Below are 26,915 nucleotides of genomic sequence, written 5' to 3'. Positions count from 1 at the left end.
AATTATTGTTTCTCCTATTCAATGTAACTGTAGGACCAGACAATTATGAATCAGAATCTGCTCTCCTGCTGCCTGCACCTGGAAGCATTGTCTCTTCTCGGTTTCAAGCAGACGCTGCAGATTTTGGTACTAAAATGCGTAATTTTGCATTTCATAAAAAAATCTGTACTGCTTACAGCAAAGAAAAGGGGAGTAGCCAGGCTGTCTGAGAATCTGTATCATATATAGCCTTAGTATTATGTGCTATTCTCTACCAGGGAGCTGTTTTCTTGTGTGAGGGAGCTGTTATTTGGTTACCTTTCGGATGTTCTGTTGGGTTGCTGGGGGGGAAAGCATACAGTATCACTCCAACTTGAAGTGCAACAGTAAAAAATGACCAAAGTTTATCAGAGCACATGTCACATAACTGGGGGCACGTGGGAAATTGACAACATGTGTAGACCCACGTCAGATTTTAAAATTAAACATTAAATAGTATGTTTGCTATTTTGAAAATGTATTTCAGTGAATAATTCTGATGGACTAGTGCTATTAACTGATGCATTTTGGGAAAAATCTATGTTTTTCTTGTGACAGAATCCCTTCAAAAACTATCAAATTTTTTGGTGGTATGCATAGAAAGTGGGAGGTTTCATGTTCCTATTAAGAGCTATTTCTTATTATTACCCGATTGAAACTGTGTTCAAATTCCTGTGTATTTATATGGATTATGAATTAATATTGCTATGATGAGAAATCGTGGCTTGTTTTTATCTCGTTACTTTCATATTATGGATAAATATTTTTACTGGGAGTAGCTATCAATGTTCTCTCTAATTTCTTCTCGGATATGTGTGCACATTTTAAACTTGTGTGTGCAGTTTTTTAAAAACTGTGTGCTCAGGTCAGAATTGATCCAAGATGTTATGTTTTCACACAAAATTGTGCGCACCACAATATGTTTTGTGCGCTGGCCCCAAAATGTGTGCACTCACGCACAAGTGTGCACCTTAGAGGGAACATTGGTGGTTATGTGTGTCTATAAAGTGTAAATTGCATTTTGGGACCTTGGGCTTGCTTCTGAGTATGTGACTAAAAGCCACTTGTATGGTAACCTTGCAGCTCCATGGTACATATATTTTATATAACAATATGGATGTAATAATCGATATGCAGTCTGTGCTACTTAGACATTGTCAGGGAGCCGGGAGCTCCCTCCAGGGAGGTAGTCAGGATCAAGGAGGAAGCCCTCTTGAGGGAGCAAGGTCGCGGTATCCAAAGGGTTAAGCAAGCGGATGGTCAGAGTCCAGGCAAGAGTTCAATGGCAGGCAGATCAGGATCAAATAACAAGAGTTCAGGCAGAGGGTCAAAACCAAGGCAGGAGCAAGAAACAAGCTGGGAGCAGGAATCAGGAAACAGGAGCAGGAATCAAGGTTGGAGCAGGGATCAGGAAACACAAACAGGAACCCAGGATCAATGGCAGCAAATCCTATTCTTGGGCGCCCTTCTGGCATCCTGGGCGCCCTTTTATAGTTGAATTTGGCGTCATAGTGACGTCATTGGCGTTCTTACACCGGCGTGCTCGTGTTTACGCATGTGTCAGTGTTGCGGCGCTGGCGTCCCAGCGCCCACATGGGCCGACTGGGTGCCGCCATTTTGGATTCTTCGCCGCCGGGAGTAGACGCTTCCCTTCGCGCTCCCGGCAGCCTTGACAGACATTAATACAAGTGTTATTAAAAGAGAAGAGATAATGGTCACCTATTTTTATTAGCTCTGTTTGATCTGTTCCCGTAATATTATGAAAGCAGGATTTGTATTATTATGTGATGGTTGTATGTGACAAGTGGACTCCCTGATACATTCAGTGATCTCCTGGGGGGATACATTTATTATGGTTATGACTATGAGTACTAACTACACCCGGCTAGTTTTCATTTTTCTGTCCTGTTGTTACCCTATAAAGGGTTATTTATGGTTCCTGATTATTTCAAAGAGCCACATATTTTATGTTGTTGACAGCTCAATACAATACCTTTTGGGAAAAAAGATAACCACATTTTGCTTTGTGTATCTTCATTGTGCAACATGTGTGCAGAATGATTAATGGGCCAAGAAATTACTCAGTCATTCATTATTATACTAAATTTACATGAAAACATTTCAGAAAAGAAATCTGCAGGGGATAGGTGTGCATATTAGTGTAGTATACATGTTAACACCCATCCTGAGAATAATAAATGATTTGCATTTTCCTCCAAGAAAAAAAGGGATACGTTTTCTTAAATTACTCACTGTCTTCTTCATATATAGGAACATCAACGTAAGAGATACTTGAAAACAATTTGTATGGAGAAAAACAACATACATATATTTATTTTATTGCAGATGCAGGTGTTCCATATAATAACATTCTAAAATGCAAAATAATGCATTCAGGACATGCAGGGCTAGGCAGGATTAATGTTTTTTTCCTGAAGGCACCAACAGAGAGAAGACATCTAGGAATGATTATTTCAGCTCGCTTGTAGTAAGTAAACAAAATAACAGAGCAGCTGTGTATATATAACATTTCTGCAGATAGATTAGCACACTATCTGCACTGAGCTTGCTCATATACATTACTTGTAGTGTACAATACATATGTAATATGCATCAGGCAAGAACATTTTCTCACTAATGACCACAAGTGACCTGGATTTCTTTCCTTTTAGAAGGGGCTGGCTATGGCAGGTGGCTTTGGAAGATTATGTGGCGCAACTCTGATCAGTAGCTGCTGGGTCCTTACAGCTGATCACTGCTTTACGAGGTAAGGGGACATACAGTAGCTGATCAGATCAGATGAGTCCCGATTAATTGCGTTTACGTTAATTTCTTGCTCTAAATAGAAATTCTTTATATAAATATAAATGCTATATATATTCTGTATATAATAGATATTAAATTACTGATTTATGTTATTTTATGTGAACCTAAGTTTGTAAGCATAGCAATATACATTAATAAAGATAAATAGGCAAGCCCAGGTAAAGAGTAACAGAGGTGCCGAGAGTAGACACAGTTCATTGGCGCTTATCTGTCAAACAGGTAGAGAATCCAGAAAGAGGTAAGACGAACTCAGAGTCAAGCCAGGCACTAGTCGAAAAGTCAGAAGCAGTTGTATCCAAAGGCGAATCCCTAAGTAGAGTCAAAGCAGGCATCAAAAACACTTAGTGTAAATCAAACGACGATCACCTCGCCCTGGGCTGCAGGCTTTGGCATCTATTGACATGCTGTGTGCTTGCATCAAAATGTGCCGGTGCGTCAAAATGTGCCACGTCAGAGACTGACAATGATTTCAGTTTTATTTTTTATTTTTTCCACTCATTAAGTTCTTAATGCTAATACACACAAAAAAGGGGGGGGGGCTTATTTATAAAAATCCAAATTTTTCTTGTTTAAATAAAAAAAATCTGACCAACTAGAATCCACAATTGGACCTTATTTATTATTTAAAAAAGCACGATTTAATTGGATCGAGGACAAACTTGACAAAATCGAGCGAAAAACCCGAAACACACGATTTTTCCGATTTTCGATTCGGTAATCAGTCGATTACTAATTGCTAATTTTAGCAAAGACCACAGAAACTTAAGACCTCTCCCATTGACTTACATAAAACCTTGGCAGGTCTGAGATGCCGGTTTTTCAGATTCAGCTATTTTCATCCTCAGGGGTATAATAAATCTCGAAAATTGCAAGTTTTTATTTCCACTAAAAATTTGGATTTTTTGAGTTTTTGGCATTCGTAATTAACCCTACGCATATATTTCTCTTTATTTCTATTAAGGCATTCTGAATTCTGCCCACTAGGTGGTGAATATGGTAAATATGCTAAGCGAAAAAATTGTCTGCTATAATGTTAGGAAACTGCATTGCTCTCAAGGTTCCAGACATGATATCATCCAGCCCTGTCAGCATTTTTATTACTGCCCTTCTATTTACTTCAATACTTATTATATATCTTGGAGTCGATTGTCGCCATAGAGTTATAATTGTAACACCAAAAAGAGAAAAACAGAATTCAAATAAAAATTAATCTTTTGAATTAATATACAGGATATTTTTGCATGTTTTTTCCCTGAAATATAATGCACGTTTTTACAGTGTAAAAACAGTGTTTGCTCTGGGCTCAGCCATCTTTGCTCTAAATAAAGGCAGCCCAGACAATTGTCTTCAGTCAAGCCTTAGATAATACATATGGTATGGATGATCTACTCCCTATAGCTTTTCAGACTGAATGTCTGCCTTTCACCCTTACAATCTTTTTGCTCAAATACTGTAAGAATCTCTTATTTGTCTCCTCATTGCGGCAGCTCATGGAAGCCGTCTGTAAGTTCTCACCCAAGTTGGCTTAAGTCTCTAATACAAAATCACAATTTAGCTGTGTCACAAATCCTTTCTGTCATTGCATTGCCAAATCCACCTTCATCTTCTGTGTCACTCTGGAGCTGGGCACATTTGCACCTGGGCAGAAGGCAACTAATTATATTTTAGCTTTCATTAGTTTACCTGCAGCTAGTTGGCGCTGCCACAAATCTAAAAACTTCAATAAAGACACATTTGGCTGTAACTCCAATGGGAGAGTATAAAATAAAAGATCATGTCAGCAGCCAATGTAATATCAGTTCTTCTTGTGAACTATGATATAATATATTCACTAGTATAATAAATATACTCCAAATAGTAAAAGTGGCCATCAAACAACATATTGGCCATTAATGTTCTATTCTATGCATCTCTGTTTCTCTGTATCTATCAACTAAATGTTTACTTTGGACTGTGGAGCTCAACATCTTGGGTACAAGTTCCCTTACTACACTTCTAGCAGCATCCAGACTCTTTACTACACATCTCCTCAATAAAGTTTGAAAATCTCTATTTCAGATACTAAATAAATCCAAGGCTGTCAGTGAATGGCACAAATACAGTATTTAAGCTTGGAACTTATATTGAGGTGATGCATGGTGATGAGTGTGGTAAAGAATCTCTGTATCTGTGAAAAATGGATTAGAATTAAAAAAAAATTCCATGTTTTGACTAATGCTAAAACCTCCAAACTCTGAAATTAAAATATGTGCATTAGATAAAAGGAAACCAAACCTGCCTCTGCAGCTTCTTCTTCTTTATTTATATAGCATCAGCATAACAAGGTACAAGTTCAACTACTTCAGCAAGTGGGTTGATCTATATTTTCTGTTTGTTTAGTTTTGTGATAAAATGACGGATATTTTTCCTGTTGTCAGTGTGTCGTTCTATGTATCTGTTAAAATGTATGTAATTCTGTATTTGTAATTGTGTGGTTCTGAACAGCAGTTCTGCTAAAGTGCATGCAGACAGTATGTACACTAATGCCTAATGAATATCCACATACAAAACTGTACAGTTGTAAAACATGTTGTGGTTGCTTTGTCCATTATCCAATGCTTGTTACTATGGCTACTGCAATTTGCAATAGGGAATGCGTGACATTTGCTTTGTGAGGATGAACGTGAGCCAAAAAACTGGCAAACCATATGGAAACAGGGAATGAATTCAAACTGCCCAGAATACCAGTTTCTTCAGCTAATGAAACTAATTAAAAATACAGAAAAGTTATGAACTTTACCCAACTCTTTTTATAATGCTTTTTGTAATATAGAAACTTTTATCTTTAAAGCAAATGTCTCTTAAAGGCCATCGATCATTGACATAATTCTAGTGATATTTTGAGTGGATACTGAATAAATCAAGAAATAAACCCATCTGAAGTCATCCCCAGTTTACCTTTTGTGTTGAGTTGTGACCAATATGAAAATAAATAGTTTAAACTGGAAGACATATTTGGAATTATTGTAGCATCCTGTTGGGCTGTAGCCTAATGTCATGGTGAAGAGAATCATATCTTCACATCCAGCATGACTATTATAATTTCCAATTGCTTAGAACCTGAGACCTTCGCCTTTAGTAATGAGAATGACAGGGCACTTCTTTGGGGAAAAATTTTTATAAAAAAATCCATACGCCACACATGGATTTTTTCTTTAAAAAAAAAGTGAGCTTTCCCCCTGGCAGCAATGCATTTATTAACAAGATGGCTTAGAGACATATTCATTTATTTTGAGTAGAAGTATTATGGTATTTGTTATCTGAAAACCTATTACCCAGAAATCTGTAAAACATGGCAAAACCATTTCTCATACTGTCCTATTTAATCATTCTGCTTATTTTGATTTGCTATTTCTGTGTAATAACACCATAGAACCTTGTAGTTGATGTTCACAATAATCCAATACAGAAAGAACCATTATGGAAAGATTCCTTATCCAGCAAACCCCAGGTTGCAAACATACTAAATAATAGACCCCATACCTGTATAAGTAATAATAATTATCACAATAAAGAACTGATCATTCTTTAGCAGCATCTTTTAATATAAACTGCATTTCTGGGAAAAAGCCAAAGAAAACTAATTTGTTCTCTTTTCTGAATAATGATAAACTGAAAATGTGCACTTGTCAATCTGTTAGTGGCTGTTAAGCGAATAAATATGTCTAATTTACACTTGTAAGCAATGAGTATAAAACAAATGATAATTGACTGGAATGTTTGCTGTTCTTGAAGATGATTGTTGAAGTAATAATTCATTGTTATTAGCGTGTGCTTTCCATTCCCAAGGATATAGTCTGTCTTTGTTCTGTAGTTGAATATTCTGTACAAAATTTGGCATGCGAGTGTTTACCACAATTAAAGGTCTTTGTAATCATTTTTAAAAGGCATAAGGGGTAATTTATTTACCGCACTGCAGTGTGCCAATGTGCCCACAATGGGGCATTTACTTCCATAATTCCAGCACCATTGCAGTCACTAGGGAGAGTTGTGCCTGATACAATTGCAGCCAAAGGATCAAACTGCACTTGTGTTTTGCTGTGAATCAAATGCAATGGCACTGAAAATTTTCTAAGTCTGGCTGTTGTCATATCTGACATTTGCAGGTTTGGAGGTGGCAATAGTTTTAGGATTCCCCTGCATCAATAGGTGCAACTGTACAAAATTCTGAAGAGGAGATGGGTATGGTGCATCACTTAGACCATCCAAAGAAGAGCTACTAATTTGATAAAGGGCATGGAAAGTCTTGGTTATAAGAAAAGGGTGGCTAAGTTGGGGTTGTTTACAATGGATAAGATGCATTTTAGGGGGAAATATAATTACTTTGTACAAATATGCTAAGATGCCATATTCTTTATTCACCAGTATGTCTTTCCAACCGATACAAGGGCACCCATTCAGATTAGAAACTAGCTGTCATCTTATTGGATGTAATGAAAATGATGGGATGTACAAATTGTACAAAAGCAAACCAGGACTAGTTTGATTTCCCTCTAGAAGTCAGGAAGGAATTTTCTCCCCCTGAGAGGCAAACTGGAGTTTGTTGAACGTGTCTTTTTTTGAACTTCATGTACAGATATGGGATCAGTTATACAGAAAGCCATTATCCAGAAAGCTCTGAATTACAGAAATAATCAATTTTTTCCCCTTTTTCTCTAGTAATAAAACAGTACCTTGATCGAAACTAAGATATAATTAATCCTTGTTGGAAGCAGAACCAGCTTACTGGGTTTATTTAATGTTCACATGATTTTCTAGTAGACATAAGGCATAAAGATCCAAATTATGTAAATACAGTATCCGTTATCTGGAAAGCCAGCATTCCATAAAACAGGTCGCATACCTGTTTTATATTAATGTGCTATCGACAATGTGTTTTTTAACATTTTATTTCTATTCCATTTTATCAACATTGAGATTGATTGAATCCAATTTTCTGCAAGAATACATATACTTTCCTAGGTGAAAGATAAAACAAGATTGATTCAGAGTTGTTCTGATATTTTTCATAATATACTGTAATGACCATTATGGCTCAATCCAATTATTCCATTTAATACTGCTATGGTTTAATTAGCTGTAATGGAGTTGTCACATTATATAAAACAAGACCACTGTATTGTTCATTGCTTTCACAGTCTCAATTTTCCTTGTTTAATCCTTTCTGAAGTCAAAACCCATGAAAAGTATTACTCATTCCACCCTGCATGTGTGACCTTAGCCTGCATTTTGGACTGCATTAAGAAAGAGCCAATGTGACTAGGTAAAACTAAGTTTTATTTCCTTCCACTCTCTGTCTACCTAGCACATTGAATATGCACTTGTAAATGAAGCTTGCAGTAATCTAAAATGCATTGGAGTTGGCAGGTCACAGAACCACATTAACAACAATGTCAATAAACAATCAATAATCTGCTATGTCATATGGTACATTGCCCCAAAAATGTCAGAAATAACTTTTACTCTAAGTAGGGTTATGGGGTCAGTCCTCCTGGGTAAATGGAAGCTTGATTAATCCGGTACATTAGCTTTGCCTTGATTAAGTACAGGAGAACAAGCAGTGGTTACATGAAATACATTTATTCAGTACATAATGTGATTACTTGCTGACAGTCGTAGTTTAACATCCGCAGCAGATTGATGTTAATAACTATACAGATATGGGATCTGTTATCCAGAATGCTTGGGACCCGGGGCTTTCTGGATAAGGGATCTTTCCATAATCTGGATCTTCGTACCTTAAGCCTACTAGAAAATCATTTAAACATTAAATAAACCAAATAGGCTGGTGTTGCCTCCAATAAAGATTACTTATATCTTAGTTTGGATCAAGTACAAGGTAGTGTTCTATAATTAAAGAGAAAAAAGAAAATTATTTTTTAAAATTTGGATTATTTGCATAAAACGGAGTCTATGAGAGACGACAATTCTGTAATTCATAACTTTTTGGATAACTGGTTTCCGGATAAAGGGTCCCATACCTGTATTAATATGTTTTTTTTTATCTGTAATCCACTTGTGGTCAATGTCTAGGTCACAATGACTGCTTGACTGATTAGAGCGCACAATTAATGTTTTGAGCAGTTCAGAGGAAGCTCTGTCATTTTTTGTTTTTTCTGTATATATTAGAAAGCAATGTCTTCCCAACCACTACCCTCTTTCACTCACATTCACGTGCATACAAAGTGACTAGCAGACATAAATATCTGTGCCAGTATTCCTTATATTGACAAGTATATATGTGCACCACTCTGATAATGAAGTAGTTTCACAACTCCAAATTCGCGGCAAATTTGCGCGATTCGCAGGCAGCGAATAAATTTGCGAAACGCCCACGAAAATTTGCGGGAAAAATTTGCCGGCGTCAAAAAATGTTTTTCCGAAAAAACGGACGCCAGCGCCGTTTCGCGAATTTTTCGCCATTTTGCGAATTTTTCGGCGAAGCAAAACGGCGCAAATTCGCCCATCACTACTCAAAATCAGAAAAAAATAAGTTACCTTGTGTAATGTAAAATGGTTTTCATGAATTCTCTGCAGATTAAATGTGTCTCCTTCCCGGAAAATTAGTCAAAAATATGACCTCACATATCAAGTCTGTTCTTATTACTTAGCCAAGAACCACTTGTGCCAGAACTAGAAATGGATTTTATAATTAGAAACAGAATATGGATGGTATAAAATTGTGCCAAGATAAAAATGAAGCCATGGATAATTCTTTTTCACCCCGTGCACTAAGCATCATAGTCCTCTCTAATTAATGTAAAAATGCATTTTTTATCATCATTGATATGGGGTTTGTATTTATAACAAATCATAATATATTATCAAGATATTATGAAAATGACAGTGTGAAATGAATTCAAATAATGATGATTAGAACACGGCATACATGTGCCATGATTTGCAAACATAGGGTATCAAGTAAAATATTAAATAAACTTGGAAATGTTTCCATATTTAAACCTGCTGCTTATTCTGGCTTGCTTGTAGGGAATATACTATCTGTATATATATTATCAAATACTGTATAAAAGTCAGATATAATCCTAATAAAATAATGATCAAATATAATCAAATGATCAGGTTCATATATTCTTGCTCGTCTAGCCATATGATTCTCCACTAGGGTGATTAAGTCTATCTTGAATTTAAATAAATACTTACTCAAGATATTAACTAGACAGCTTTATTTGAAGTATACATTAATAAAGATTAATATAATACAGAGTATTAAATAATAGCTCATACGTCCTGAAAGCTTGCGAGGACGTGGAGGAACAATTAGCAATACAGCATGCTACCATTTAACCACTTCTTCTTCCATAGAGCTGATCCAGTGGCATCCAATCATCATTCTTGTTTTAGCATAAGTGTGTCAATATTTCCATCTCCATACAATAGCCAAATAAGATACATCTACTGTGTCAGCACAATATCCAGAATGGTATCTGTGCAGTGAGTATGTTTTTGAAACTATAAGTGCTTTTCTTGGCCTTGCACCAGGAATACTTGTGACATGAGACAACAGATGTATTCCTGGTTCTGTGTAAACATTCTACAACCCTAAAAACAGAATGGCCTTTAACCTTGAGCTTCTTCTACAACATAGCAGTTCTGTACTAGTGTCATGTTGGATAATCTTTGTTCTTGATAACAAGAATATGATTACTAATATACGACTATACTCTAAAACCCTGATATCTACACTGTCTGTATTAAAAATATTATTAATCTTCTAATGAAATTTCCCTAGCATGTCATTGTAGGGTGGGATGTAAATGTGGAGTCCAAATAGAGCAAAATTAAATTTTTACCCACAATGCAACAACCATTCCCAGAATTCCACCGTAATTGTATCCACAACAATTAGATGCAAATATGTACAGTAAGTCATAAATTTAGTAAAATATGCTCAAATGGTCACAACCTGGTCATCCAAGAGAATGGGCAGCAAGTAGATACACACTTACACACCCTTCAATTGCATCTCATTCCACAGCAAGCACCTATAGATACAAGGGAGCAGGGGCGATTCTTGCTATAATGCCGCCTGAGGCGGCCTTCTTTCGCCGCCCCCTTCCCTCCTCCCGGCACTAACCATTATAGCGCCGGAGAGGGCAGGGGCGGTCCGCGACGATTCGTGCAGAGAGCGCAATAGCGCTCTCTGCGCTAGAAGAGCCGAATTTCCGGTTTGAAAACCGGAAATTCGGCTCTTAGTTACCAGGAGCGGCATTTTTGCCGCCCCTGGCAACCAGGGGGGCGCTGCCGCCTGAGGCGAGTGTCTCAACTCGCCTCATTGGTGGAGCGCCCCTGCAAGGGAGCCCTTTATTTACCAAACCAATTGATTAAATATACTCTTTTTTGCCACTCATTCTCCACATTATGCATAATTTGTGCATGGTATACATGAGTGTAATTAGCAAAAGTGCTTTGTGTATGACTCTTTAAAGGGGCAGATTTATCAAGGGTCGTAGTGAAAATTCAAAGTAAAAACATTTGAATTTCGAGCTATTTGTGTACTTCAGCTAAGGAATAGTCCAAATTTATCATGTACTGTCTCTTCAAAACTTTGACTTCAACCATTCGCCATCTAAAACCTGCCGAATTGCTGTGTTAGCCTATGGGGGACCACCTAGAACCTATATAGAGTCAATTGGTGGACTGTGAAAAATCTTGGTTTTGCTTTGAAAATACTTTGAATCGAATTCGATCTTACTTCGAATCGAACCTGCAAAAAAAAAACGTTGATTTTTTTAATCAATTTTGGTTGGTCTTTTTTTATTCAATTTTCGAAGTTATGGGATTTCAAAAAAACTCCTATTACTTCGGAATTCGACCCTTGATAAATCTGCCTTAAGTGTTTGTAACACAAAATGCATAAGGCTGTATATGTGGACAAAGTAAATGTTTTCTATGTTATTTTATCTCAAAGCCACAAACCGCTACCAAGGCACAGATCAAGAATACCAGGAATCCGGCACAGTTAACATCAACGTTCGGCTTTATTCACGCATAGGAAGGATGACAGTGGAGGGTGTACAATTCTAACGCGTTTCATGGCCCATAGCTGGGCACTTCAACAGAATGTATGTTATTTTATTTGCCTGGTGGAAGAATGCCTGAAGAGTGCCTGCTCTACAAGTTTTTCGGTTTATCCGCTCCCTATGCTGAGGGCTCAGGGCGTTGCACCTGGGCCTCTTCCTCTATGTGGTGAATTATTACTCTCTTGAGACCCTTGATCCTTTAATATTTATCTATATGGCTTTTTAAAGGTCTTCATTCACTGACTGATTTTACTTCCACTGCTGCACTTATCCATTTTTTCATGTGGGTTGTTGTCATTTGTTAATGTTTAGTTTATGTGGATTTTCTCGTTTATTTTTGTTCTGTTTTTTGCTTACTGAAGTTTTCTTATACTACAGTCAGTTGTTGTTTACAGTGTTTAGCAGAGAGTCTCATTTGAGCATATTGCAATCCGTAGTCATGCTGCTTGTGTCATACATCGATATAAAATAGATATAAAAATATAATATATAATAATATATAATATATATACATGTATACAATATATATACAAAAAACACTCCTGTTTTATAAAAAATTTTTTAGAAACATAGTGCCCTATCATGCAACTGGCTGCATGTAAGTTAAGAGTGATGACATAAAACGACTGTAGTCATTAATAAAAGCAGATGAATCCAATGACCTGATTTACAAAGTAATTTAAAATGAAGTAATACAATGAGCCAGGTGTTAGGTGCATCGGATGAATAATGAGATCCATCTGTATCAGAGAATTGGGATATGCACTGCAGCAGAATAAAGTGGCGGTGGCAACTGCAGACAAATTTTCACCACCATACAGTACCTAGCTTTACAAGCAATCCATTCATTTTTACCAGTGGTTATGACCCACTTTTACTAGTGTACAAAGGGCTCCAGTGAAACTCTGTAAAGTTATTTACCCTGGAAAAACAGTAAAAAAATAAATGGATTATAAAACTGTATATATATAATTTTCAAGTCACCCAAACCACGGATTAATATTTATGGCATAACCCATTCAAATCAATGTGTAAACTGTAGGCCACATGTAAATTCCTACAGTTAAAACTGGTATAAACACAGCACTTTCAGGCTACCAGAATTTTACACAGAAAACTTTTTATGCCAGAAAATGTGCACACTGCTTGATAAATACACTGTTTTTTACACTGCAATGCCTGACCATCAAAATAACATGTGTGGTCTACAGTATCTGTGTGTTTGTTTTTAACAGCATGATAAATAGGCAACTTGTGGACAGATTTATCAAAGGTCAAATTTTGAATTTATTTAAGAAAAAATTTGAACGTCTAATATTTGATCGAATAGTCCCGACCCGAAAATTTGAATCAAATTCAAATCGAGTCTTCCCTATGAAAAAAAAACTTGAATGTCAGGAAAGCGATTAACATATTCAAATGGTTCAACAGTCCTCTGCCATTGACTTCTAAATGAACTCGGCAGGTTTTAGGTGTCGAATATTCGAATTAGAACTTTTTCCATGGTCGAGGTGTGATAAATCTCACATTCGAATTTACATTCAAATTGGGGATAAAAATTTGAATGTGTTATGACACCAAAAAACAATTCAAAAATTCTAATTCAAATTTACTATTCGACCCTTAATAAATCTGCCCCTAAGTATACACAAGAACCTGTTAGATAGATATAGAAATCCCATCCCTTACTTTTACTTTCCTTGGAGTAAGTTGCCAGTGCCAATGCCTACAATACTCCTGGGCTATGTACCATGTACAGAAATATCATTAATAAGGGACATATTTATCAAGGGTCGAATTTCAAATTGAAAAAAACTTCGAAATTCAAATTCAAAAAGACCAACTGAAATGAAGTCCGTTTTTTTTGGTTGAATAGGTCAGTTTTCGATCGAATAGGTCCATATTTGGCCAAATTCGAATCATACGAATTGAAGGAATATCGCATTCGATCAAATTCGATTCTAAGTTTTTCCAAAAAAAAACCTTTGATTTTTCGAAGTCCACCAACTGACTCCAAATGGGTTCTAGGAGGTCCCCATAGGCTAAAACAGCAATTCAGCAGATTTTAGATGGCGAATGGTTGAAGTCGAATTTTTAAAGAGACAGTACTTGATAAATTTTGATATTCGAATTTTCAAATTTTTTTCAAATTCAAATCAAATTTGGACTATTCCTTAGTCGAAGTACACAAAAAACAGCTTGAAATTCTATTTTTTTTTTTCATTCGAAAATTCATCTCGACCTTTGATAAATCTGCCCTTTAGGAATAGTCCAAATTAGAATTCAGCTGAATACAGAGCTATTCCATCGAAAACTGACCTATTCAACCAAAAAAACTTCGACTTAATTTCGGTTGGTCTTTTCGAATTCGAATTTTGAAGTTTTTTCAATTCGACCCTTGATAAATATGCCCCTAAGTGTCACCATTGTTCCCAGGGACAACCCCTTTGCAGCCATCTTTTCAATTAAAACTGTTATCCCCCCACCCCCCAGAATTGTTAGGTGAACGTTGTGAATTCCTTCAAATATCAGAAATATTAAATAAACAGATTCTGTTCAAAGCCTGGCAAAACATAAAGAAAACCTGGCTTTAGGTCTTCCCTCTTCTTATACTCAGCATGCTACAATGGAAGGGGAGCTGGTAAAACCCCTTTACACTATATATATATATATATATATATATATATATATATATATATATATATATATATATATATATATATATATATATATATATATATATATATATATATATATATATATATATATATATATATATAAAGACAGCCAAGGCTAGAGAGAAACACTCCATGGGATAGGTTAAAGCTAGGCTATAATTTACTGGCCAAACAATTGCAAACCTTTACAAAAAAAAGGATAAATGTGTTTGATAGCTTTTGGGTACAGAACTGACTTCTTGATTTCACAGTGGCTGGTTTTCTAATCATAACAGTTAAAACAATTTGGGAGTATGAATATATTTCTCCCGACATTTTTATCGATTCCAACTGAATCAGCCTGGTCTTAGTTATCCTGAGCTAGGCTCTCTTGTCTTTTCAAAGCAATACATTCTATAAAAATATTGCATATAACCCAGGGATGTCAAGACTTTAACAGAGGATATTAAGCCATGCCTTCCCACATGCAAATATAGCAATAAAACAGGAGCGTGCCATTCAGCACTTGAAGCTGTAGTTTACCAACAGTCCTACCATCATCTATCTTACTGCCATATTCATTTGTAATCTGCCTAATGCAATCTATGTGTGAAACTCTGCAGCAGGTTGTGAGATGTACTAAACAAGACTTCAGTAGACTAGTTCAGTAGACCTGTATTTTTTATCTTTATTGTATAAGACTAGTTCAATAGACCTGTATAACAGTTGTATAACTGCATAGTAATATTTATTCAGATCATTGAAATCTGAAATACATTTTATAACATCTATTCAACTTGTTATTAAGATCACAGAATAATATAGGTAGTTCAGATGAGTTCATATCTCTGTGATAACTGCACATACTCTCCAATGTTACTGTTTTATGTTATGTACCTATTGTGTGTACACATATATATATATATATATATATATATATATATATATATATATATATATACTTTCCCTTGTTTGATCTATCTATCTATCTATATATCTTTTATACACTTTTTTTATTTTGTTATATGAGCACCATAATTTTCCCATAGTGTAATTTTCTCATCTCTCTTTAGGTACTGTGTGGTAATAACACGCGTAGCTATATGATACGGGTTAGGGACTATCATACACTCGTACCAGAGGAATATGAAGAGGATATGACCATTTTTCAGATAATAATACACAAAGATTACAGACCCGATGGAAATGACTATGACATTGCTCTGATTAGACTGCACGGGACATCAGAGCAGTGCATACAACTAAACACCCATGTATTACCGGTTTGTTTACCTCTTAGGCGAGAGAGACCCCAAAAAACTGCACCAAACTGCTATATTATCGGATGGGGTGACACTGGTAAGTAACTTCTGCAGGGGATTGTTAGATAATTGCTGATAAGCAACAGTCCACATTATAAGGTGGAAAATCATTATTTTTTTAGGGGCAATCTGTGATCAGGTCTCTAGACAGAGATGCATAAAACAGAGTTAGCTTGATTCATATTTAAAAATAAAGACACCAGTGGTCATTTATGCAAGTCCTGACTGCAAATATATGGAAGTGCAAAGAGCAATCTTTAATGAATGAGATGTTTTTACCTAACCCTGAATCAGTCATACTGGCTGATATATTAGATAGCTTTAGTAAGGGGATTGATTGCTTTTTAGAAAGTGAGGGAATACAGGGTTATGGAAGATAGTACAAGTTGATCCAGGGACTAGTCGGATTGTCATCTTGGAGTCAGGAAGTATTTTTTTCCTCCTCTGAGGCAAATTGGAGAGCCTTCATCTGGATCAAGTAGCAGGTAGGTTTTATATGGAGTTGAAGGTTGAACTTGATGGATGGTGTCTTTTTTCAACTTACTATATTTCTATGTTACACAGCTCCTGACTGCAGCTGTGATCATAAATGACCCCCTAATGCTTATGAGCCAGGAACCAACTCCAGCCATTCAGCTGCTATGTCCCATTCTGTTCTTAGATAGCCACACATTTAAGAAAACAGTGTCTGATCATCGCAATAGCAGTACTGACAGAATCAAGAATTGCTTTCTTACCTCCTAGTAGGTGAATTCCAAATCTTTTCTGAACCCAATGCTAAGAAGAAACATCAATAAAGAGGAATTGTATCTAGAATAATATTTCCTACATTGCAAATATGGCAAACCCTTGAGCAAAAAATCCTTTATAAGATATGTGAAATACGGTGTGCAAAAAATAAACAGTAGGGGGCAGATTTATCAAGGGTCGAATTTAGAGTTCAATAAAAGCTCCCATAAACTCAAATTTTAAAAAAATGACTAATCAAAATTGATCAAATTGATCGTTTGAATGGGATCGACCCGCAAAGTCAATTTGAATTCAAATCAAATTTGAACCTTATTTTTCTGAAGGCTACAAACAATTCCAAATTGATCCCATGACTATAGGCTAAAACAGCAATTCAGCAGGTTTAAGGTGGTGAATAGTACATTTTAAAAACTCAAATCAAATTTTAACTTTTCCCTAGTGGAATTCCACTAAAAAATGATAAAATTCGAGTTTGAGAATTCGAATTTTCACTTCGACCCTTGATCTGCCCCTTAATAGTCAGCAGTGAATCTACAGAATCCAAAACAAGAGGCAATCTGGTTAAGGTTGCTTTTTAGGGCAATGGCATACCAGGAGATTCATTGCCAGCTATAAATCTCGCTTCTGTTGGTGACGAATCTCCTGTAAAAGCTTTCTCACTGGCAACAATTTAAATCACTGGTGGTAAAACCCATGTTTTGCTTCAGTCTCCCAAAATCGCTTGAAGTTGACTCAAGGGGAAATTTGTGCCTTTTGCACAAATCCTGCATGTAGAGAGACATGATGTCTGGTGATTTTAATAGAGTGAGCTCTAATATATCTTCTATGCAAAATGTACAGAATATTTAATTGATTGTATTTAGAAAGTTTCTTATTTCAGTATGCTGAAGCTTATATTTAATTTTAACTTTCTCAATAATTTCCATTTAGGAAGGGTCTCCCTATTAACAACCTCCTTAATCTATAATATCATAACTCACAGAACCACTTTCACTGATAGGAAGCTTAATTAATTAAAATGCTCCCATGAATGAAAGTAAATGCTTTCATTGCATTAAGCATAGCAATGAGGTGACAGATTGAAACATCCAGTTAATTTATATTCAATCTTTTCTAGTTCTAGAAACTTGATATTTATGTTGGAAATCGATTTCTCTTCCTGATCAATTTAAATCTCATTAGCTTCAGGCAATCATTCTGTCAAAGCGTCTTTACTTGTTGTAAATAACGAAGGGATCTATTTCAGGTGTGTCCATTTTGTTCTTTTCAAATCAGATTAAGCATTTTAGCCAGTTTTATATTTGCCTTTAATCTTTGAACTCCAACAGCACAAAAAAAAGAAGATATATTGTCGAGGTGTTCAATTGTTCTAAGTAATTCACAAGATCCATAGGAAGAAATGAATGTCCTGCCTCTTCTCATTTATTTATAAAGTGCAGGCATTATAAACTGGGAGAAATAATGATGCAAACAAACTGGCAAGCATATACGTACCGAAGCAGGCTGAAGTGAGACAATATAGAATAATTTTACAGAATAACAGCACCACTGGCTGAGACACCACCAACAGTGCACATTTGTCATAATATCCTGACGAGGATCTGTCACAATCCCTCCTCCATTTTCATTGTTATTGTCAGTGATAACTTTCAAGCACTCCATTACTGGCTGGTTTTCATGGTGGCACATCTCTGTGTATTGTGCTTCATGAGCTGTAGTGTTGTCAGCTGAGACAAATAAATAATCCTCTTTTAGACACTAAACCACCAGTGCCTGTCACTGTGCAGATCCTCAGGCATCTCAAAATAAAGCTGTTGGTCCATGAAGGTAAAGAGAAGCACTTGGCACCAATCTGTAGGTACCCAGGCCATACTGTAAGTAAGTAATGCAGGCTAATTTTTCCTCATTAATGGACAGTACTATTTACAAATAACAAGTATTGTCATGGAATTGAATGTCGTCTCAGTCTGTTCATGTATGAATATGAGAGGATACACATGACTAGGGACAACACTTGGTTCTAAAGAGGGTACATAATGATCTGTTCCTCCATTTGGGTGGGTGACGCTAATAGCCTGGAATTGTGGATCAATGAGCTAAACACATGAGATTTAAAGTCACATATGATACCAAGTCAATGGACTTCCTTTACGTTAGATTATATAGAGAAGGTGATAGATTGGGCACCACTATTTAGCAAATTGACTTATGGGAACACTAACCCCCCAAAGTACAGTGAGGGGGATCCTCCTACTCACAATTTTTACTGGTGATTCGCAATAACTCAGAGCCTTTATGAAGGGAGACAAAGCGAAGGGACATGTATGATCGCTAACTCCAAAGAGGCTATATCTGGAAGCACCTTGATAAGGACTAAGCCAAAATCCCCCAAAAATGCTAGAGGGTGTTCCACATCACATACATCAAAAACATCTGACCTTCACCACTAGATAATCCTGGAGCTGTATTAGCCACTAAATTGAAGATACAGATGAAGCCACTTGGATTTGTGAGATAAATGCGTCATGACTCAGGGTTAATTGAAGAAACTGCGTTATCTAAAGTCATCTTAACTCATTTAATGCATTTAACCTTTCCATTAGCATACCAAAGCACCATTGTGAACAATGGTGAATGCTTTAATTAGATGGGATGTTGTGACGCAGTTTTCTGTGTTAAATGAGATAAATGGGATATCTGTGTTTAGTTATTCTGTGTCAAACAGACAAACCAAAGTGGCTGCATCTGTAGTTGGAACATTGTGGGTACTGACTGCACTCTAGCATGAGGAGGGGTCTCAGCCTACCAGACAATTTAGTACACTCAGTACTACCACCCCAGGACATAAACATGGGGACAAAATGTGGTTGCTACAGATGCCCTAATTACATGACATTTGGGAGCATGTTTACTGGTGACATTCCCACATCCACATATGGATAAAAGACTGAGTATTCAACATTGGGTCGCTTGTACCACAAGTCCTGCTGGTCTGTCTGTGCCCTTATCCTGAAACCCAGAAAGCTTAAGAGTTACAGGCAGGCAAAAGGCCCTATCCCATAATTCATTTTAAATGGTATAAACACAATCCTATTGCTGCCAAAGCATTGCAGGCAATATATCCTATATCTGTATACATATTTATATACATACCTGTATGTATACAGTATATATATATATATATATATATATATATATATATATATATATATATATATATCATATATAAAGTACACATACACCTAAATAGATTACTGTATGTGCACTAACATCTCTGAGAGGTACTCTTTGTCATATGGTTGTTTTAGCATATAACATAATGGGGGATGTAATACAAAGTGCACATTTTACATGTGTAGGTATAGTAACCTATCATATGTTTGATTTCATATAGGTGACTATAAAATACCAGACTGGAAGCAAACTTTACACCTTTCATTACTTTAGACTCTAAGTGGGGCATGTAGTATAACTGTGAAGCCTAATTGCCTCTTTTATAGATAATTGAGGAGTCCTTTTAGTTTTATTTTAGTTTAGGTTTGCCTAAAGAATTTCTTTAATTATATAAAATTACTTGTTTTATACAATCATTATGCTTTATTCTTTTTATGATTCCTCTTGCATGGAATCAGAAATATGCCGTACGCCTCTGATTTTTATAGAGATTGTAACCATGTTTGAAACTTGCATTTGAACGTTAGGAAAAAAAAAACTTAACAAAAGTTGGTACAAGTATATGGCAAATGTATGTTACAATGGGTTTCAAACAATAACACTATTATATGTTAGCTTTTCATTTAGGTGACAGTAAACCACATGCTGTGATAGTACAACTCATCTCATCAAACCAATATTTAAGGAGAAAATCTCTGTCAAAAAATGTTTGATATTTTGCATTTGGCAAACATTTGGCTTGTATTAACGTGGTAGCTATACTGTATAATATACTGGTTTTATTAGAACAAATTAAGACACTTGTATGTAATATTCAAGGACAAAGATTTTTTTATGCATTTTATATGTATTCTATGTGGGACATTCACTAAGATTCGTTATTGCGCCAGCGTCTGATTCGCCGCGCTTCGACGGGCGTATTTTCGCCAGCGCTACGCAAATTCACTAAAATCCGAAGTTGCATTCAGGGGAAGCATAAGGCTGCGAAGTTGCGCTGGCATTAATTCGCCAAGCAAAGCGAAGTTACGCTAGCGATGCTTAATTTGCATACGGCGCCAAATTCAAGTTACAATGGAGGTATATGTAGCATCACTACACAAGCCTGGGAAACCTTCAAAACAGCAAATAACATTTTTATTTTGCCCTACACATGTGCCCATTGTATAGTTAAGGTGCCATGAGTTAGGAAATGTAGGGGGGAAGGAGGGGAGCCCCAAAAAAAATTTCGATCTTTTTCAGCCTATCACCCATAAAAAATTAAAAAACTCCAGCGTTTTTTGGGACTTAGAAAATTTTTTAACTTTTTTTGAAGCAGTACCTATCTACTCTTTTGCACTTCGCCTGGTCTGAGGTGGCGAAGGAAGTCTGGCCTAAAAGGTAGCGTTTAAAATAATTTGCGCGTTAGTGAATTTGCATAGTTACGTCCGTTGCGGAAAATTCGCCAGGCGTAAGGGTGCGAAGTAACACTAGCGAATTTACGCCAGCGTCTGTTAGTGAATCGGCGAATTAACCGAAATGCGCTACGCTGGCGTATTCACATTAGCGTTAGGTGCTTCGTCGTTTAGTGAATTTGTGAATATGTGATACTATTATATATACAGATAACATGGAATAGTAATATGACCCCTGAAATGCATGGCTAAAAAGATGTACAATTAATAAAGAGGTATGGCCAACCTATTTGATTGGTTTTAATCAGAGGAAGGAGGGGCTGTGTTGATTTTAAATTTGTAGCTGCTGTGATGGTGACATTATCCTTATGATTAAGTACCGGGGAAGTACGAAACTCGTATGGTGGGCTGTCATTGGGTCAGTATCTAAACAATTTTTTATTATGTCAATTGAATAAAAATGGATTTTTATGGATTTTGACTCGAGCTACGCAATATTTTCTGTGAAGTATAGATAAGTAGTGCTTTGGGGACCGGGGCAATATCCCAGTAGTGCATTGCCCAATATAGACTGGCAATTGTATTTTCCCAAGAATTTTTGAATGTGTTTGATGTTGCAGAACAACGACATTAATGTAAGGCGATTTGCTTTTGGTATTTATCAATGATTTCTTTCATTTCTGTAGCTCTTACATTCAGACTTACGTATACAGCTTAATTGGTTGTTAAGCTCAAGAGAGACAATGGTTTAAGTGACACTGCATGGGAAATCCATTTGATCAGTGACTCCAGCTACTGCAGTCTGCAGATGGGCAGAATTAGAAGGAAAATAAAACATAGCAAACAATAAAATGAAACAGAGGAGGTGCCATTGGGGTAAAATACAAGCCTGACTATCTTGCTATGAAATGTAAATGTTAGATGGCTCTGAATGGTATTGAAAGCTACGGAGGGAATCTGCAAAAAAAAAAAAAACATTGATTAGGTTATAAAGGATGGTTGTATATGTAGATTCAACACAGGTATTTCTAATGACCGAATCCTGTTGTTTTAGTGGGTTTTTTTCTAATGCCTAACCAATTCCATTTCTTAATACAGTTCACCTGGTAGGCCTGTGGGGGCATATTTATCACAGAGTGAAAATAGAGTTTAGAAATAAGAAATCCATTGGTTTGTATGGGATTATTTAGGGGAATATGTGCCCTAAAATATCCTATAAAAGCCAGAGATATCTTAGGAAAATGGGGAAAATACATAGAAAGAACAACATAGGTCTGTGTTGGAGAAAGATAGCTAGGGTTTGTGTGATATACTTCTGTTAAAATTAGTATGTGCTAGTTTTATCTGTCGATGTCCGTAGCGAAAATTCGCCAGGCGTAAGGGTGCGAAGTAACACTAACGAATATACACCAGCGTTCGTTAGTGAATTTGCAAAGTAACGAAAATGCCCAACGCTAGCGAATTGACGCTAGCGTTCAGCGCTTCAGCGCTTAATGAATTTGCCCCATAGACTCCAATGGGAGCCCAAAGCAAAAAAAAAAATTGTTGCCCAAAGCAGGTCAGATTTGCCAATCACTAACTAAGATCACTTTCTCTAAAATCACGAATGTCATGAAATGTATTAAAAAATCCAAATGTACCAATAAAAAAAGGGTAATGATGTGCTAAAAAATACGAATATCTCTAAAACTGCAAAAAATTTGCAGCAATAAATATTCCAAAACTCCCTAGAAGTCAAAGTTCATTAAAATCAGTCCAATAAGATCAGCACAGCTCTCATTGACTTCTATAGGACCTCGACAACTTTTACTTGGCAAACTTATGTATTGGATGTTTTCATGGTTTTTACACTTAATAAATCTTGAATTTTTAGAGATTTTAAGAAGTATATCGAAAAGCCAAACACTTTTAGAGATTTGTGGAAAAAATAGAAATTAGATAACAAATACACATTATCATATATGCAGTTTTCTTATATTTCATTGTTTTAAATTTAAGCTGCCATATACTGTATATGTGTGCTTTTTTCCTTTAGTTATATGTGTATGAGCACTAATATACCTGCATGACATTCAACACAAATGTAGCTATAATATTCAACTGAAACCCCTCACCATTCTGTACGCTCCTATAAAATGACAGATTTTTTTTTTATGTTTTAAATCATAAACATATAATTCACTTTATATTTAAATTATATTATTTTTTCTTTATATGGGGCAAGATTATAAAAATGACCATGGACTGTAGATCAGGACACAGGTGTTAAATTACTGTATAGCAACTGTTTGAATCCTTGAAAGAAAAGTTCTGCCAAACATGCATCTAAAAGTTATTCTCCCTATACACATATTTTAGTCTCGCTGGTCTCTTTCAAATGATAGATATGTATTTGCCTGTGTATTTAGTTTGTTATGCTTGTGAAACAGTGTTTGGAAGGCTATTGCACTCTGTTGCTGTACAATGGAGGATTAACGGCTTTAGGATGGGTTTCAGTGGGACAATCTGTTCCAAATTTAATTAAAATTCCCATTACAAAGTATAGTCAAGAGAAAAAATTGTATTCCTTTATCTTGCTGTATTTTCTATGTGCCATTTCACTACAGTGCTAAGTTAGTTTTTCTTTGTTTATTCCCATGATTGGGAGCATTTCACTTGGGTTTGCTTTAAAAGGCATAATTGTTTGAATGCATGTATAAAACAACATTTATATACTAAGACAGGGATCTCCAAACAAATGACAGACTCCAATTTAAAAAAGCATTTGGGGGGAGCCACACAAGCATGAAGCAGAAGGGCTGTGATTGGCTGTGTCTTATGCCTTTACAATTTGCCAGTGAGGCAGAAATTTATAAACAAATTAAAGCGGATCTATTACCTACACATAAAAAGCTGTATAATGAAAGTCCTTTGCAAATTAAACATCAAACCTAAATTTATTTTTTCATTAAAACATCCATACCTGTTATAAAGTTCTTTTTATATTTGAGATGTCAATCAAACATTACCTGCTCCGCCTCTATGCCTGAGGCAGTCAATTACTTTCACTTTCCATTCAGCAATTCCTACATGTCGCTCACATTTCCCCTTCCCTCCTTGCACTCTATAATTGTGTAGGGCACCATGCATGGGCATTAAGCCCCCCCATTCTGGTGCAAACACAATATTTTGGGGTGATGTTTAATTTGTCTCTAAGGGCAACTTGTAATTGGTCTTATTGTACCTTTCAGTTCTGTCCCTCTTCATTCTAACTTGTTTTGGCCCCTTTCAAAGTGTTTCATGGAACTTCTTGCAAGTGGTTGACAAAATCTATTTCATCTACCGTATATACTCGAGTATAAGCCGAGTTTTTCAGCATCCAAAATGTGCTGAAAAAGTCTACCTCGGCTTATACTCGGGTCAGCGGTACCCGACCCGAGTTGCTGAGATTGCAGTCACATTTAATCATTCCTATACCAACAGTTCACTTAGGGAGAGACTGCAATATCCCACAATGCTCTCTGTTGGTTATATGAAAGAATAACAGTGCACCCTCTGTTGGTTATATGAAAGAATAACAGAGACTGCAATATCACACAGCACCCTCTGCACATGGTAGTGGGACAGTGGGACAATGCACACAGTAATCCGTTTGGCAATTCTCTGTCACCATCAACTTTGCAAAGAAGTCCGGTTGACTTTGGCAGAATGTGCGCTGCTGGGAGACAGGGCTGTAGTTGTGTCTAGGCTTATACTAGAGTCAATAAGTTTTCCCAGTTTTCATAGGTAAAATTAGGTACTTCGGCTTATACTCGGGTCGGCTTGTACTCGAGTATATACGGTACGTGTTCAAAAATTTTTTTGCTGGTAAAAACACTACATTTGTCACATATAGTGTTTTACCAGTGCAATTCTTGATGAACATAGTAAAATAAGTAGAATTTGTTGATAGACAATGCAATTGCCTTTATATTGAAATAGTATTAGTAATTCAAACATTGCTGCACAAAACTCTAGTAGTTTCATGATTGTCATTAAAAATAGCACATTAAAGTCTGCGGAGATGCAATGCAATAAAATCATAACCAATTCTCTGGCATAGATACTTATTTCAAATTATAAGAAATGTAAAGCAAAATAAGGGTTACTTAATCATTTGATCATTTTTATCATCTGTGTTATCTGTTGGTTAATTTTCAGTAATGTATCTGGAATGTCTTATATAGAGTTGGATATTTGTTTAATGAAAGTGTCAGCAGGAAAATGTGTAATAGCTATGTTTATCTATTGCTTTGATGGTTTTGGCCCTACAAACTATCCTTTATCCTTAGCGAATCATTCTATTAAACATTAAGATCCCATCTATTCTCTTCTCTGAAATCACTTTCATATTAGGAAAATGCCTGGCCCAGTTAAGATGAATATACTTTGATAGGTACTTCCTCATCAAATTGAATACATTTGCATCTTTTAGCATTTATAAAAGTGGATACATCTAGCTTTATTCAAACATTTCTATTTAATATCCAGGCTTACAAAAGTCAAATGGGTTCGCATTTTGCTTTAATTGTGTCGCTGAACCAGTCTGATGCATCAGAGAACTGCCTAGCACAAATTAGACATGAATAAAAATGGAATTAATGTATTAAAAAAAAAATTTGTAGGATGGCAGGGCCCCTTTTCTTTGTATGAACTTCTTTTTCTTGCTGAGCTTTGTAAAATTCCTTAATAATTATAAATATGATTTCTCCACACTAATTTTTCCAGCACTTTTCCTGATTTGATATGCTTTCTTCACACCCTTCTTTAAACAGAAAACAGTCGCACTGAGCGAAGACTATATAAAAATACAAACAGGTCACTTTTAATCCATCACCAGGTGTCTAAAATAACACGATTAGAAATGTCAGCAGAGTGCTATGTGTATAGCATAACAGTGCCATGGACAGTAAGATTTCAGCTCCAAATGAGACCCCTCTCTGTGGTGTTCTCACGTAGGCATTCCCTTCACAGCTATGTAGATGAAGTACCACATTTTAATGATCATGAATTCACTAGTGCCAGCTCTTCAGATCAGCATTCGGTAATGCATTAAATCCTCTGTAGACTCATTGTCAACGTTTATTCTTAGCATAATGAGCAAATTCACCGCAGTTCATTATTACAAAATTATACTCTAAATTGATTTTTCTTGTCCAACGAGAGCAAGGGGATTTAAGGGAAAAACTTTTGGTTTTGCCTTTGATTTATAACTAGGCAGTTGGAACAGTGATATAATAACTGACTCTTTCCATTCTCGGACTCAGGAGACCCTTCTTGGTGAGTCCCAGAAACCCCAGTCCAACACTGACAGACCACATGTTATTCAACCCATGTGCCTATCACTACTATGCCTTTGGAGTTGATAAACTCTTAAATTCACCCAGGTGGTAAAGACAATATATTCTACAATTTACCAATATGCTGTCCTGTGAAAAAAATCATAACCTTCACTTTTTGTGTTTTAGAAAGTACAGTTTTACTGGTTCTTCTGGGCTGCCATGGATTCATTAAGATCATATCTATAAAATTTACCGTTTTTCTCTGCAGAAATAAGGTGAGCAACTGAACTTAATTACTTATGAGCTGTGTCATCAGATTCTCACTGTGTTCCAAAAAATATATATACCTCGGTAGGATATCAAGAACTGTAGAGCTGTAACATATTTAGAACAT

Source organism: Xenopus laevis, chromosome 1S (genome assembly GCF_017654675.1).
Source record: "Xenopus laevis strain J_2021 chromosome 1S, Xenopus_laevis_v10.1, whole genome shotgun sequence".
Lineage (NCBI taxonomy): Eukaryota > Metazoa > Chordata > Amphibia > Anura > Pipidae > Xenopus > Xenopus laevis.
This window is presented reverse-complemented; position numbering follows the sequence as displayed.